Below are 15,822 nucleotides of genomic sequence, written 5' to 3' on the forward strand. Positions count from 1 at the left end.
CAGTTTGTTGCTGTTGTTATGGGGAGAACATTAAACCTCTGTTCTCACTGCAACTTTCAAGTACGCAGTTCAGTGTTGCTAAGTAAAGTCACCACGCCGTCCCTTATATCCTGGATCTTAATCATCTTAGAACTGGTTGTACCCTTTGACCAACATCACAGCCATTTTCAACAATGATGATTTTGAGGGAATTATGCTAAGTGAAATAAGTCAGAAAGGGAAAGACACTGAATGATCTCACTCATAAAAACATTGAATTCATAGAAACAGAGACTAGAATGGTGGCTGCCAGGGGCTGAGGGCTGGGGAAACGGAGTGATGTTGTTGAAAATGGCAGAATTTCCTTTTTTTTTAATGGCTGAATAATCTTTATTTATACCACGCTTTCCTTATCTATTCACTCATTAACAGACACTACAATTGTTCGGATCCTCCAATGTTTTTGGGGGTGTTTTTTTGTGAGGAAGATTCTCCCTGAGCTAACATCTGTTGCCAATCTTCTTCTATTTTTATGTGGGTCACTGCTACAGCATGGCCACTGACAGACGAGTGGTGTAAGTCCGTGCCCAGGAACCTAACCGGGGCTGCTGAAGCAGAGCTCACCGAATTTAACCATTAGGCCACAGGGCTGGCCCCAGGACCCTCCAATCTTTAAAAGATGGGAGAAATTGGTTCTTTGAGTGAAACTCTCTCAATTTTTAAACGTTAGAAACTAACTCACATTAAGACAAGACAAAATAATTTGTATTGTGGGATTCATTTCGCAGTCTCCTGATTCATAACATCTGCATCAGTCTTTGGTGGTACAGTCTTTCTATTACTCTCTATAAAATACTACCTCATTATCATTTGATACTGATTAACATCCTGTATTTCTTCCCACTGAAGGTAACTTTGAAACACATTTTCAGAGGCTATTCTCAGTTATTGTCAAAGGAATCCCTTATTTCTGGTTCCGGCAGAAGTACCAGCTCTTAGGTTCTATAGAGAACTCATGCTGCCTTAGGTACTGTCTCCCCACTCTTTCCTCTTTGCAGCCTGATTACTATGTGCAGATATGGCTGGAATTTTGCCTGCTTAAGTAACAAGTGCTTTGCTGAGAAAAGCTTCAATTAGACCCAGGGTCTAGAGATGCTCAAGGGTACTTGGTCCTTGCTGGGGTGGAGGGTTGCATTTGTTTTCATAAGCTTCTGTAACAAAGCCTGAGACTCTGGCAATTACGTAGAGCAAATGTCTGTGCACAGTGGGATCTTCTTGCTAAATTTAGAATGGCACAGGACCAGCTTCTCTATAAATTCCTTGGTGCAATGTGACCTCTCCTACAATAGAAATAATACTCCATGCCCCTGCCTAAATGATTCTGTGAAGAAAGGGGGAAAAGGAGATAAAGCATTTGAAACGTATTGGGTTCCATTCAAAGCATCGGTATCAGATGATAATGTTAAGAAAATTTTCTACCATTTGTTCCAGCTCTTAGAGAGCCATTCTAACTTTGACATAGTTTTCAAACTCTATGCCACACATTAGACTTCTTGTTGATGAATCAAAATAAAAAGATTGAGGCAAGTTCTGGTGGAATTTTGATTAACATGTCTGTGTGGGATTTCCCAGCAGGAACTAGGAGAGGAGCAAATAAAGAAAACAGAAATATAGTCTCTTGAACCCATGGTCACCTCTATTAATTTTCTAATTTCCACCTTGGAAGGTCTTTGCAGATTTTACCCTCATGTTTCTTTGTAGCCCTTTGAAGGAAGCTTGAAACTGTATTAATTGCAAAGATGTCACTGGTATTGTTGAAGTTTCAAAAATTAGGTCAACATCCCAGCGTACACTATGCTTAGTGTTTCTTGCTGAAGGTTAAAGTACCTTCATCAGCTTGGCAAGGGTCAGTTTGAATGCAGATTGGCAATCCAAACCTGGAAAACTATGAGCAGACCCCCAGTTTCAAGGGGAAGCTTAAATTGATTTGAAAGATGACAAATTCTGAATATGGTGCATTTATTAAAAATCTGTTTAACCCTCAGAAAGCACACAACCCCAACCGGAGGTTATAACTGGAAAAACGTAATTTCCTTTGAAGGATGAGGAAATCTAAATATCTACTCACACCAGAGTCTCTAAAAGAAATATAATTTTATCATCAGCAACTCACAGATTAGAAAAATATCATTTTCAACATAGTTTTTCTGGCTTTTCAATTTACCTTACCAACTTCAAAAAATTTAGTTTCCAGTTGACGTAGACATAGTAGAAGGCAGTAAAGCAATCTTGTTATAATCCTTGTGTACGCCTGTGTATATCTGTGTTTATACTGAGAACACATGGTCGTCAGATTTTAATTCCATTTTGGGAAAAAGATATCAGTTGCCATAAAGATAACTAACAAACATTGAGAGTCAGATGTACCAATTATTAATAGATCAACATTACTGTTTTTAATCTCTAAATTAAATCTCATAATCTTTACCAAGTAAAATTTCTTTTCAAGGTGTTTTGGAAAAATAGGTATGGAGCATTTTAAATTCTATTTTTGTTAGTGTGTTATCTCTGTTTATAACTCAAATCTATATTTTAACTCTTAACATAAGAACCAAGGGAGCATGAAACCGAGAATAGATTCTCTAAGGTACTCCTAGGTCACAGTAGAATGTCAATACTGCACTTTCTTTAGAATCAATATATTGTTCTTCTGACAGAGGTTTAATGTAATCTTTTGTCTTTGTTATGCAAAGAAAACAATTAAATATAGTTTATAGAGATATTTGTTTATATTACAGAATATATGCACAAAAATGGAAATACAATGATAAATTTCCCACAGTATGTTTGTGGAGCACTAGTTGAATCATGAAATGCTATGAGAAAAAGAAAATAAAGAATTAAAGAGAATTCGCAATGTACGTTACTACATTTAAGGTTCTAAGAAGTCTTGCAATGAATTAATCTGTTGTTCTTTTGTCACCAATCACTGCACAACCAGTGTGATTGCTTTGTGAGAATGTGTGTAATGTAGCATGGAATCAGGAGAAAATGGTACTACTTTTTTGCACTCATGCATCTATTTATCTAAAAAGTTCCAAAAATAATTAATTAATTTAAAAAATAAATAAAAACTTCCAAACATAGCTCATAAAGAAGGGAGAGAGCAAAGTAAGATTTTTTTCTTTATAGGGAATTGAAGTACTGAAAAAGAAGGATGGAGATTTTTTAAAACAATACAACAGACAAAATGGAGTCACTTTTGCTAAAGCCCACATCACCAAATCAAGGCTTAATTAGAATTTCAGCTCTCCCAGAAATAGAATCTTAAACCAGTCAGTCAGGAATTGCCTGATCAGCACTATTAGGTAACCTGCCTAAAAGACCCCTGCCATCCCCTAAAGGAAAGTACCCTTGCAATAGCCAACCTGTTTTCTTGTCTACTATACTAGCCTTCTTTTTGCTCCCTTCTGCCTAGAAAGATCTTTCATTTTGCACAGCTCCTCAGAGTTCCTTTTTATCTGCTAGATTAGATGTTGCCCAATTAGAATCGATTTTTGCTCAAATAAACAAAATTTTTCACGTGCCTCGGTTTATCTTTTAACAAGATGGAGTTCCAAGTTAAATTCATAAAGATAAATTCTTTCTGAGAGGTAAAAGGGTAAAGAAAACTGTTGAAAATTTTAAAATAGAGACCCTTAAATTTTTTTAGATAAATGTAAAAAGTATTTTAAACCATACTAAAAATATACATAGGCAATACATATTTTTGAGGATAGAATGTAAGAAGAAAAGGGGAATATATCAATATAAGAGGTTGAGAGAGAGAAAATTTAGACTAGGAAAGCATAAGAGTAAGCAAGTACAAAGACTAAGAAAGAGGTGCTTAGAGAAAAGAGAGGGAGTGAGACAGAAAGATGGAGATCCAGAGAGAGTGAGCGATTTCTATGGTTCTAAAACGTGTGTAAACTATTATGGTTTCAGGCTGTGAAACAGTTGAGCTTTGAACTCTTAGCCGAAGTTCTATTTGCTCACCACCATTCCCCTGCCTACAGAGTCCTTTCCCCTCTACCCTTGAAGGAACTATTTGTCTATGCCATCATGTGGAGCTCACATTTCACTTTTTCCAAACCGCAAAATTCCTTCTCCTCTCCTTACACCTCGTGTGTGTGCACTGCATGAGCTAGCACTGATGCATGTATTTCTTAACGTCCTGGACTTACCTTTCGGTTGTAAATATCTTTTCTCTAATCAGTCTGAAAATGCCTTAAAGTTACTCTGAGTATTGTCTGTTCCTTGACAAGTACAGTGAACCCAGGCAAGGAGTAAAAATAACTGGGAGAGGGTTCCTAAACCCCAGTTTCACATCAAGAGTGATTGAAGGTAGACTATAAGGACTTGCTGGTTCGTTTTATTCACTGGTGCTCAATTAACTTCAATTTCAAAGTGTTAAAGTTGAAAAAACTTGGATTTGGTAGAATTAAACTAAAAGCCAGTGTTTGTATATGTTTTATTTCTTTTTAACAAACTTAAAATATGAAAGCAAAAGCTTGGATTCTCCTGCAGTTGATTGAAAGGAATAAAGATACTGCCTGAAAACACTACTAAGAGATCTATTTTCGGAATGTGAGCCTGCAGGTAGGGCTTTAAAGATACAGTTATTGCTGCACGCTGCCAATATTAGAGAATTTCTAGTTTCTATTGTTTCTGTAGTTTCATAGCAGCACAAGTAATCACCACCTTTTTAAATTCCTTTTCTAGCACCCAAGAATAAAAAATAAATGCACAAACAATAAACAAAAAAATCTATAGTAGTAAGGTTCACTTTTCGTATTTATTATCTGAGATCTATTTCTTCATTGCTCTTTTTTATAGAGAAGGAGGTAAACAAAAATCCAGAAATGCTATATGGCTGACTTGTGGTGGGGTGACTATTATACTCGACATTATAATCATAAGATTCCTGAAAGTATATGCAATTCTAGAATAGAAGGGAATTATAAAATTTAATTTCTCCTTTCCATCTTTTATTTTCTTTCTTATGACAGATGAGTTAAGGAAATTATTTGATCAAGAGCAAGACTTCTACTCACGTGATTAAAGATTATGTAATGCCAAATTCTCCCTCTTTTAGTAGATGTTGACAATTCTAGTAATGACTTCATGATTTTCCGCCTGTACTCACCCAACCTACTTTCAGGAAAATCCTCTATCCTATTCTCTCTTAAAATTATTTTGATTCTGAATAATCTTCTCTCTTTTGTATGTTTAAGCTGTACTTAAAAATATTTTATATATTTATGTATTTTGTGGTTAGAGAGCAAGAGTTTTGCATGGCATTTTGGACCAAATTTTGCTTGGTCCTGGGTGAACCGAAATTCCATGTTATGAGAGACATTGTTTCAGGTCCTCTTCATCCCTGCATCTGATAGGTTTCAAAGCAGTATTGAGTTGTCCCCTGATCGAGCGTAGGCCCCCAGAAAACGGTCTTAGCAAGCTGCCCCCTCCTGCATGTTGTTTGTGATGTCTTAATGGTTATCAAAGAGGACCTGTACAAAACTGCCATCCAGTTCTCTTGCCCACTGATGACGCAGGAAAACTCTCACTGACTCCTTGCTCCTTGATTCGATTTATATCACATCTACTTTGCTTCTGCAGTCGTGACAAAATAGACAGGCTTGCCTACCTCCAATATGTTTAAGGTTTAATCCCAGACTCTGATGCCACTGGGATTCCTTAGAACATTTTTCATTTCTATTCTTATGTGCAAAGATTTTCATCCCTGTTGGTGTGAAAATACAACTCAATACCATTGCATATGCTTTAGTGTCCTTGTCTCCTTAACAATAATATTTGTTCAAGAATATTAATAAGCAAATGAGGACTAGAAGTAGTACAAGAATTAAAGGCAAGAGAATTTTGCCTCAGAGCTGGGAGTCCTTATAAAATGATGACTACAAGTTTTCCAAGTAAATTCTTGACATTAACAAAGCATCGCATTCAAGATCTGTTATTTTTGTTACTGTTGCTCCGTGTGTGTGTATTTTCTTTTAATTGGCTTAAAGGTACTTCATTGGAAATCCTTAATGGATTCTTTAAAAACTTCTCATGAACACTTGATAGTATCCTGAACAGATATTCAAATTAATTCAAAGATTAACCTTTGCGTGATCTAAAAGCAATTTACGTGTTGAGTATTTTATGGAACTTAACATTTTAAGATGAGTTCATGACATTTGACAATCCTGAAACCAGAATGATTTGTTATCCTGTGTAATTGTACGATATTCCCCCGTCACTAGATGATGTGTATTATTTCATTCATTAGTCATCCCATCTTCTGTCAATGCCATTTCAACATATTGCTCATTTCAAAGTGATCACATTTTCCTTTACTTGTATTTTAAGGGACTGCTGGTTTTACCTGTTATGCTCTTGATGTAAAGTATATTCAAATGGTCAATTTGAAATCATACTAGTACTGAATAGTCACCATAAACTAACATTAGCTGGTATAATACCTGTTGAGGCAATTGTAAGGATCTTATAATGTTATCTCAAAATATTAGCATGGTAAAAATTTGGCTGTTTTTACTTACACATCCTCAAGTCATTGCTTAAAACAAATCAACTAAAATATCAGGTTCTTAGCAGATGATAATTTTATTGTTTTCAAGAAAGTCAAAGGATCTCTTTTTCTTACAATTTTGAAATTTAAAATATTTATTCCTGAGCACCATGATCTATTGTGTTTTAGTACTAAAAAAATTTTATATCGAAACTTAGGTTTGTTTGCAATCTAAATTCACATCTCCCAAAAATAAGACATCTTTTGCTAACTATGAATCAGGACTAAAAACCTTACATCCATTATAATATCGAATCTTTATAGCAACCATATATGTATTATTATCTCCATTTTATTTATTTTAAAGATGGGAAAACTAAGACCCAGAGAGAACAACTTAGTTGTAGGTGGTAGAACATAATGAAACATTAATAATGGGAAAAATGAGACAACTCACCTTTGAAAAACACCAGAAAATGATTTCAATTGGGTTTCTTAGAGAACCGTAGATTCCATACAACTTTTATATTTGTCAAAGTATTATTTTATACACATCCTTAGCATGGAGATGGTCTACTCTTACTAATGACAATCTATTTTCCTTCCATTCTTCCAATCATTTTGAAAACTATTTCTAGTAAATCTCTCATTTAAATAGTGATGATGACTAGAAATATTCCATATGACAGACCTGTTACAAAGGAAAGTTAGAAGAGACCACTGTTTTGTTCAGAATTTATAAATGTTTGTCTTTAGTCAATATATAGGAAGTAATATAACAATGACAGCAAAACTAAATAATTCTACTTCCTATTCGTATAATACTTTAATAATACCAAGAAAAGGAATATTTACATATCTCATGACTTAGATATTTATAGGCATTACATCAAAAATTCATTTCTTTTTTTGTTTTTGAGAAAGATTAGTCCTGAGCTAACATCCGAGCTAACACACATACCCATCTTCCTCTACTTTATACGTGGGACACCTGCCACAACGTGGCTTGATAAGTGGTGCGTAGGTCCACACCTGGGATCTGAACTGGCAAACCCCAGGCTGCCAAAGTGGAGTGTGTGAACTTAACTGCTGCACGACAGGGCCCGGCCCCCAAAATTCATTTCTTGATTGCTTGTTCCTTTTATTTCTTTTAAACTATAACATGCCTTTTTTCCCTGAAATAAATTATATACACTGTATTAGTCCCAATATATTTCAGGAATATACTGTCAAAATCGTTTGACTATAATAATTTACTTCCAACCCATTTCTACAGGATCTACTATTAAAAAGTCTAAATCACTATTCAGAGAGAACCGTGGGCATGAATAGTCAAACAACAAGTTTCCCAGGTGATTCTAATGTGATGGTTTAGCAAACACTTCTCTAGATAATTTAATTTTTCCATTTTGCTCCCTGATTGGCTTTTAATTTGACTTTTAGAGGTCATTTGGGTTTTTTTAAGCATATGGGTTATCAACTAATTATAATCAAATTTGTTTACGTTGGTCAGGTAGATTATCACTCTATTAAGGAATAAACTATATTTATAGCCCCATTCTGTAACCATGTACTATCCTCCAATTTTTCACCAAAAGCCTTATAAAAATGTTTACAACTGGAGGAAGGGCACTAAGGAGTTTGGCAAGATCAAGGCAAATCTATGGTTACTGATGGATTTCTAATTCAACGCACACGTATGATAACATAAAATGAGCTATCTAAAGTGTACCTCAAATAATTCATGGTAATGATCAGACTTGAATTTCTGAGGTATAGTAAAGTACCTCGGGATCTGAATCTGAAAAGCCAGTAAGAACACTCACTATAGGAAAAAAAATTTTCAGGAAAAGAGACACTGCTCATTACTCATAACATGAACATTCAGAGTATCAGAGATGGATTTAGGATTATAATCTATATTTCTAACGTATACTTCTATTAATCCTTTGAATCACATTAAAAGAAATATATGATCTTAAATTTCTGGCTATATTGATGGGTTAAAAAGCCTGAAAAACTTCCTTTTAAAAAAATACAGAAATTCTTTATAAAATAGTACAAAAACCCTTTTAAATGCCTAGTTGAACTTTTGAGAAATAAAAACAAAATCTTAAGGGGTAAAAAATAAAAATAAAATTATCTGAATGAGTAATAGAAAGCTAAAGTTGAAACAGAAACTGTTCTTATTATGGGAAGGAAATAAGGCCTTTGGCCCTGCAGCATGGTGAGGTGAAGCTGAGACAGTTGCACGGAACAAAGAACCTCCATGAGCTACTTGCTCAGTGGAGAATACACTAGAAAATATATTTCCTCTGGCAATTAAAAATGACAAGAGAATTAGTCTGTCTTCACCTTGATTATAGGTGAAACAAAAATGTCCCTCCTGAGAATTCACGGCCAAAGGTGTTTCACACAGTTTTAGGCCTAAATTTACATTACTTGTGAGTTCTAGGAAACTCTAAGCTGATAGTGTGATCCCAAGTATGTGGAAGCATCAAACACAAATAATTTTTAGAAGAATGTGCCTCAACCCAGTCTTACAGAATTTTTATAAAGAGTAACTGAATATGAGCTCATAGTTCAAAATGATCAAACATGCTGAGAAATAAATCGCCGTGTCTAAGAGGCCATCAGCAGAAACAACCATCAGCACAAGTATTTTTAATATTAGGAAGATCAGCTAGAGCATATGAAGAAAGTTTGTTTAAAATTAAATGGTACATGAAAGCATGAACAAGGAATAAGAGACTTTTAAAAGTAGTCAGATATTAAAACCAAACCAAACCAAAACCAAAAATCAAAACAAACAAACGCAAATAGAATGTCTACAATAGACGTATAATTATTGAAATTAGTGGATCTCATAAATATCACATATAGACAGAACTGAAGATAATTAATAAATAGAGATATTAATCTGAAGTCTAGGGAAGCAAAGGGATAGAAAACATGAGAAATTAAGAGAGAAAAATAAGTACATCTAATACATTTCTTTTCAAAATTCTAGAAGGAGAAAATAGAATGCACATGGGACATTTGAAGAGATAATGGCTGAACATTTTCATTCCCTGGTGATGTGAATTCTCAGATTCAGGAATCTCAACAAAACCCAAACAGAAAAACAAAACCAAAAACATTGGATACATCATGGTGAAGCTGTAGAAGTCCAAAGACAAAGAGAGTTTCCCTAAAGTTATGAAAAAGAAAAGACAGATTGTCTGCAGACAATCAACATTTAGACTGACAGGCAACTTTTCAACAACAATACAAGCTGGATGTTAATGGAGCAATATCTTTGATTTGCTAAAATAACATAGCTATAACTTAAGGCTGTAAACCTACCTTAACTTACATTTAAGAGTATGATGAAATACATATTTATATAAAGCTAAGAGAGTCTACCTTCAATAGAACCTCATTAAAGAAACTTTCAATAGATATGCTTCAAGAAAAAGAAAAATATTTAATGAAAGTTTAGAATGCAAGACAGAAGAAGGTGCAAAAATGTTGATTAATATATGGATAAATCTATATTAACATTGACTACAAAAATAATAATTATTTATTTTTGCTGTTAAAAATAGAGAGAAAAAAACCTAGATACCCGACAAAAATGCCATAAAATACAGAGAGAAATATTCAGGTTGGATAATTCTCTGTTCCTTATGTTTTGGGGTGAGTAGCATAGAAAGAATGATTAACTTTAAATTTAGTTCAGCATATCTGTTAAAATGCAAAGAATAACCACCCAAAGAATACACAATTTTATGAGAAATGTCTGGAGAGAAAGAGTGTAAGAGAAAGGAGCTCACCAAACACAGACTAGTAGGAAATTTACTATTGTGGTGTGCTAATGAAATTTCTTTATCCACACCTTTTTTTGTTGAGTTGGTGAAATCCGCATTTTGACTGTATGCTGAAAAAAGCTATCTGCTCCTACTTTCATTGGCTGCAGTTAGTTGATAAGCCCCAGAACTTTCCTTGCTAGTCACCTCAACAGCCACTGAAGAACAAAGATTATTCTAGCCTTAGTGCTTACTGACTTTCAGAAGTCCGCAGTATATGATTTTGGTGGAAAATTCTACTACTTTTAGAGTAAAGTTACACACAACAAGCATAGAGAGTGTTTAGCTACTTATTTCCTTGGTGTAAAAGCCAATTCAATTTATGAGACGAGAATTCGTTTTGGGCTTAAACGTTGGGTTCCTTGTTGTGATTTGTGGTAAGCTTGAGTTGTGAAACCAGTGAGTATATTCACTCATATCTTTTAAATTATTTTTACTAAAGAGCAATTCCAGGGAATTTTCAGATCTTCTGATCTCAGAGTGACTAATCAGTACCTTTGGGGTTTGTCCTTCAGACCAAGGAAGACAGAGAAAATGGAGTGTGAGAACCTGGCTGCTTCTTAAAACTCAAGGACTAGGCTCAAATTAAATCAATTTCCAAAAGTATCAACACTATTTTTCGCTGACCTTGGTAAATTCTTTTCCTCTTCATCCCACCCTAAGAAAGTCTAAAAGTACTTCACATTTCCTGGGTGTGTAGATAGATCAGTTTGACAAACTAGCTTCAAGGAGTAAGAGTGATGGCGTGTGACTCAAGAGAGCCTGCCAATTTCCTGGACTGCATTATGACTAAAGTCTAGCAGGACTTTTTTTCCAGCATATCATAACTACAATGTTGCTGGATCATTTTGGATGATAAAGGGACAGAAACAAAAATTAGGGCTTTGTGAGTGTAAATATATATTCAAACACAATCTATAAAAGGAAGTGTTGACCTTTAGTGCCAATGGAAATAATCCCAGCTGAATGATGCTCATTTACACGCTGTTTTATAAATATTTGGCGTAGCAGGAGAAATAGTCATCCCAAGGATTCATGAGGCTATTCTTTCTGAATGCATCTATCTTTTTAGCTATTAGCCTTTCCTAGCCACCTACCTACAGAGGGAGGAAAGCCATAAGTGCTGACAGGGCACAAAAAGGGACAAGCTAAAAATAAAGTTTCTTGAAATACACACAAGCTGTGATGCCCAGAATTTCAGGCTAGATATAATATTGAATGAATTAGGTTCTCATGAAAAAAGCTGAAAATATATGTGACAATTTCACTTGCAGCTAATGAAAGAAGAATGAGAAAGCTGAGGGGAAGGAAGATTGTCCTCTGGCAGGCAGCCAGCCATCACTGCAGAGCCTGATGTTACAGTGAAGTGATGCAGCAATCATTAATGCCACCAACTTTATTGGGCAGAACTGATTATTCTTATGCTGGAGGGGTGTGAGGCATATGTGAGGAAAATACAGGGAAAATAGAGTTATTTTTTCGCTTGTGTCACAGTTAATTAAATTAAAATGAAAAATTTTTAAAAACGTATTAAGGCTTGAATTCTCTCTTGCTGGCTGCCTGAACACATATAACATGCAAAGAGAGCATATTGTTTTCATACACATACGGAAAGAAATGGGTCTTGTAGTCCAAATATTTTCAAAGTAAATGTGTCATGTATATAGCAAAGGTAAGTTCTTACTTTAATGTGTTTATTGATTATTTTTAAAAGGATGGAGCTTTTTGGTGAATTATAGATCCGGAGTTGGATTGATTACTGTATAAGTTTGTGTTTATGATTTCAGAGAAACTGTGTTTGTCTAGTCACTGAGGAAATAATTATTCCTCCACAATAGGAGGCAGCTCAGCTCAGCATCAAGTGTGGGAGTGTAGGAGTGCCACGTGAATGAGGTGTGAGGAGGCAGAATTTCATCTCAGGAGCAAGGAAACAAGCTGCAATGGAAAGGTACGGGAGGTGTTAGAGAGGGACCAGTCAGAGCACCCGGCTGGAGCAGGGTGACCTTTTGTGTGTAGGTCTAGTTCAGCTAGTTCAAAACTGAGCCTGAGAGAGTCTTTGCCACTTACCCTGTTCGTGTGCAGTTTCTAAGTTATGCCTCCAACCATCTAGATCAAGAACCTTCTCTATTTGTTTTAACAGAAGCACAGATAGTAACAAAGAAAATTCCAGCACTAACATTCTTGTTATTTCAAGCAGCATTTTCGTTTGATGCTGTATGTCTTCAGCTAATGAGCACCAGACTCTTAATATTTTACGAGGAAAAGCAAGTCAAATGTGAAATTGTTGGTGTGATATGGCTGCTGGCTTCCTTTATTTCGTAAATAGACTATCACTGAGTTTTAGATTATTTTGTCTAACTGGAGCTCCCTTTTATTTACAGACATACACACCAGGACCTAGGGAAAAACATGTCTCCTGAAAAAATGAACTCAAGTTTAAAATGGTCTTGCTAAACCAATCTAGAAAATAATTAAAACCATACAGATGTGGATACACATTAAAGGATACTATTCTGCTTGTAAAAACAAAGTCAAAGCATAATGTTCAAAGATAGTTGGAAAGGGCACTATGTTAGGCAAAAGGTAGTGCACAGAAAAGAAGCCAAACTAAAAAAATAAAAAGAAAAGTAAACATAGAAAAGAGATTGGAACAACATTCACTGAAATATTGGAAAGAGTTCTCATGGGAAAGGGATTAATTTTAATTTTATTAAAATCAATGGTTTTAATTTTATTCTTTGTATTTTTTTTGTCCTTCCAAAGTGAATACTTATTGTTCTTTATGTTATCACATATTCAATTTATAAAATCTATTTGTTACTTTCATTTCAGCAAAATCACTAATTAAGTTCTCAAAATGAGTTTTAGATAAAATGTGTTCTGTTGTCACAAATTAAACCACTTTTCCTGAGTGATTTTACTTCCTAGAAAGTTCATTTAAATTCATTTCAATTTACGCAAACTTCATTCTGCTGTAGTTGAAAGCAAGTCCATATTTAAATTTTCCCTATTGTCCCAATAGTGCCTATTTTCTTTTTCTTTTTTTTTTTTTCAATCTGTCATCCAATCAGGGATCACACATTGCATTTAGGTGTTATAGCACTTTAGTTGTGTATAATTTAGACCATTTCTTCAGGGGTTTTTTTTTGGTAATATTTTCTAACGTTGACATTAACATCTGTGTCACTTGTTTTGCAGAATGTCTTTCAATTTTTATTTTCCAATTATTTCCTCCCGATCATATTCATTTTGTCAGTAATGTTATACAGGGATATTGCCTCTTTCTCAATGCATTATATAGGGAGGCTTATAAGTCAGAGTGTCCTATTATTGGTGATGCTAAATTTGATTCCCTGGTCAAGGTGGCATCTGCCAGATTCCGTCATTCTTAAGGTATGCTTTCCTCTTTGAATTCTATAAGTAGCATGTGAAGTGATATTTTGAGACTGTGTGAAAATCCTGTTTCACAACAATCTTTCATGTAATAGCTTTACAATTCGTTGATGATTCTTGCCTGAATCAATTATGACTATGGTGATGATGCTATAATTCCATCAATTCTTCTATATTTACAGGTTGGCATCCTTTTGTAAAGAACTTTCCCTTTTCGGGGTCAGCCCATGGCCAAGTGGTTAAGTTCATACTCTCCTCTGCTGCGGCCCAGGGTTCTGTCAGTTCGGATCCTGGACGCAGACATGGAACCACTCTTCAGGCCATGCTGAGGGGGCGTCCCACATGCCACAACTAGAAGGACCTGCAACTAAGATATACAACTTAGTACCAGGGGGATTTGGGGAAGTAAAGCAGAAAAAAAGAAAAGAAAAGAAAAGAAAAAGAACTCTTCCTTTTCTACTCCATTAAAGCTTTTTTATTTTTTATGTATCTGTATAAACTCATGGATGCTTTCTCATGCCATGCACTATGAAACCATTCATGTCATTATTCGTTTGGATACTCAGATTGTGCTAATTTGGGCCAGTGAACACCGCTTTAAGCTAGCTCCTGTGTCCTTTCCACATCTCCATCTGTTTTGGGGTGCTTCTTTACTTTCTGTCTGTCATTTTTCAAACTTGTACTTTCCCTCTTCTACCTCTAGTCACTTCTCTAAGGAGCCTGGTTTCTTTTAGTGGGAAATAATGTAGAAAAAACAAGATCTGGGCACTGAATAGCTACTGGAATTCTAGGTCCAGTCAACGGAGACTGTTAAGAAATGCACAGGAAACTAGCATGCTATGCGTTAGCTAGCAATGCTATCTAGCTAGCTAGCTAAATAGATAGATAGATACAGAAATTTTTTTTAAGTCAAGAAGCTATACTGATACCTCTAATGCTAATCCCACTTCACAGGGTTCTTTCTCTCCTTTCCTGTCCTGTATTTGTGTCTCACTTCTCCCACTGTGAGAACCTAGGTCCCAACAGTATCAATATGTTCCTCCACTTGCTCAATCATAAAATACACACAAATAGTTTTGGAATTTCTACATTCTCACCACTACAAATATCACACCTACCATGTCCCTTTTTCTGCGTAGTTTTTGCTGCTGTTTTATCTTATCTTTAGAGTATAACCCATAGCGAGTGTACCATCAGAGAGCTATCTTCAAAAACGTGCTAACTCCTCTTCTGATTAAGCAGATTAATTCCTTCTGTAGGATTATGTTATCAATATTATAGTGCTACATTCCTTTGTTTCTATTTGTTTTTCATGTTGGTGTTTGTTTCTTTTGTATCCTTTTTAATTTAATTTATTTTAAATATGTGAATTATTTACATAGTTTACAGTAAAAACATGTAGTAAGAAGAGTTTTATTCTTGACCCTTTCCTTTCCACTAGATTCCCACCACTCCTTCTGTGTAACCATTTTCTTTAGTATCTATCTGTTCCTTTCTCTTTTCTTTTCTAAAAAACTAGGAGTGAAAAAGATGTGTAAATAAATATCTTATTCCCCTTTCACCCTTAAACCAAAGGTACTGTAGTAATACATTTTTCCCACCTTGTTTTTTCCACTTCACAATATATCTTGGAAATAAAGCAGTATGATTCATAGAGATCATCCTCATTTTTATTAAATCTGCTTAGTTATCCATTTGTGTGAGGTAACATAGGTTATTCAGCCAATTTTGTATAAATGAGAATTTTATTTGTTTCAAATAATTTGCTATTAGAAATATTGCTGCAAGAAATATCTCTGAATATATGCTTTGTTTTGTTTTCTTTGATATATATATATATTATATATTATATATATATAATATATATATATAGGGACGGGGGAGGGAAGACTAGCCCTGAGCTAACTGCTGCCAATCGTCCTCTTTTTGCTGAGGAAGACTGGCCCTGGGCTAACATCTGTGCCCATCTTCCTCTAATTTATATGTGGGCCGCCTACCACAGCATGGCTTGCCAAGCGGTGCCACGTCTGCACC

This window comes from Equus przewalskii, chromosome 17, assembly GCF_037783145.1.
Source record: "Equus przewalskii isolate Varuska chromosome 17, EquPr2, whole genome shotgun sequence".
NCBI classification, from domain to species: domain Eukaryota; kingdom Metazoa; phylum Chordata; class Mammalia; order Perissodactyla; family Equidae; genus Equus; species Equus przewalskii.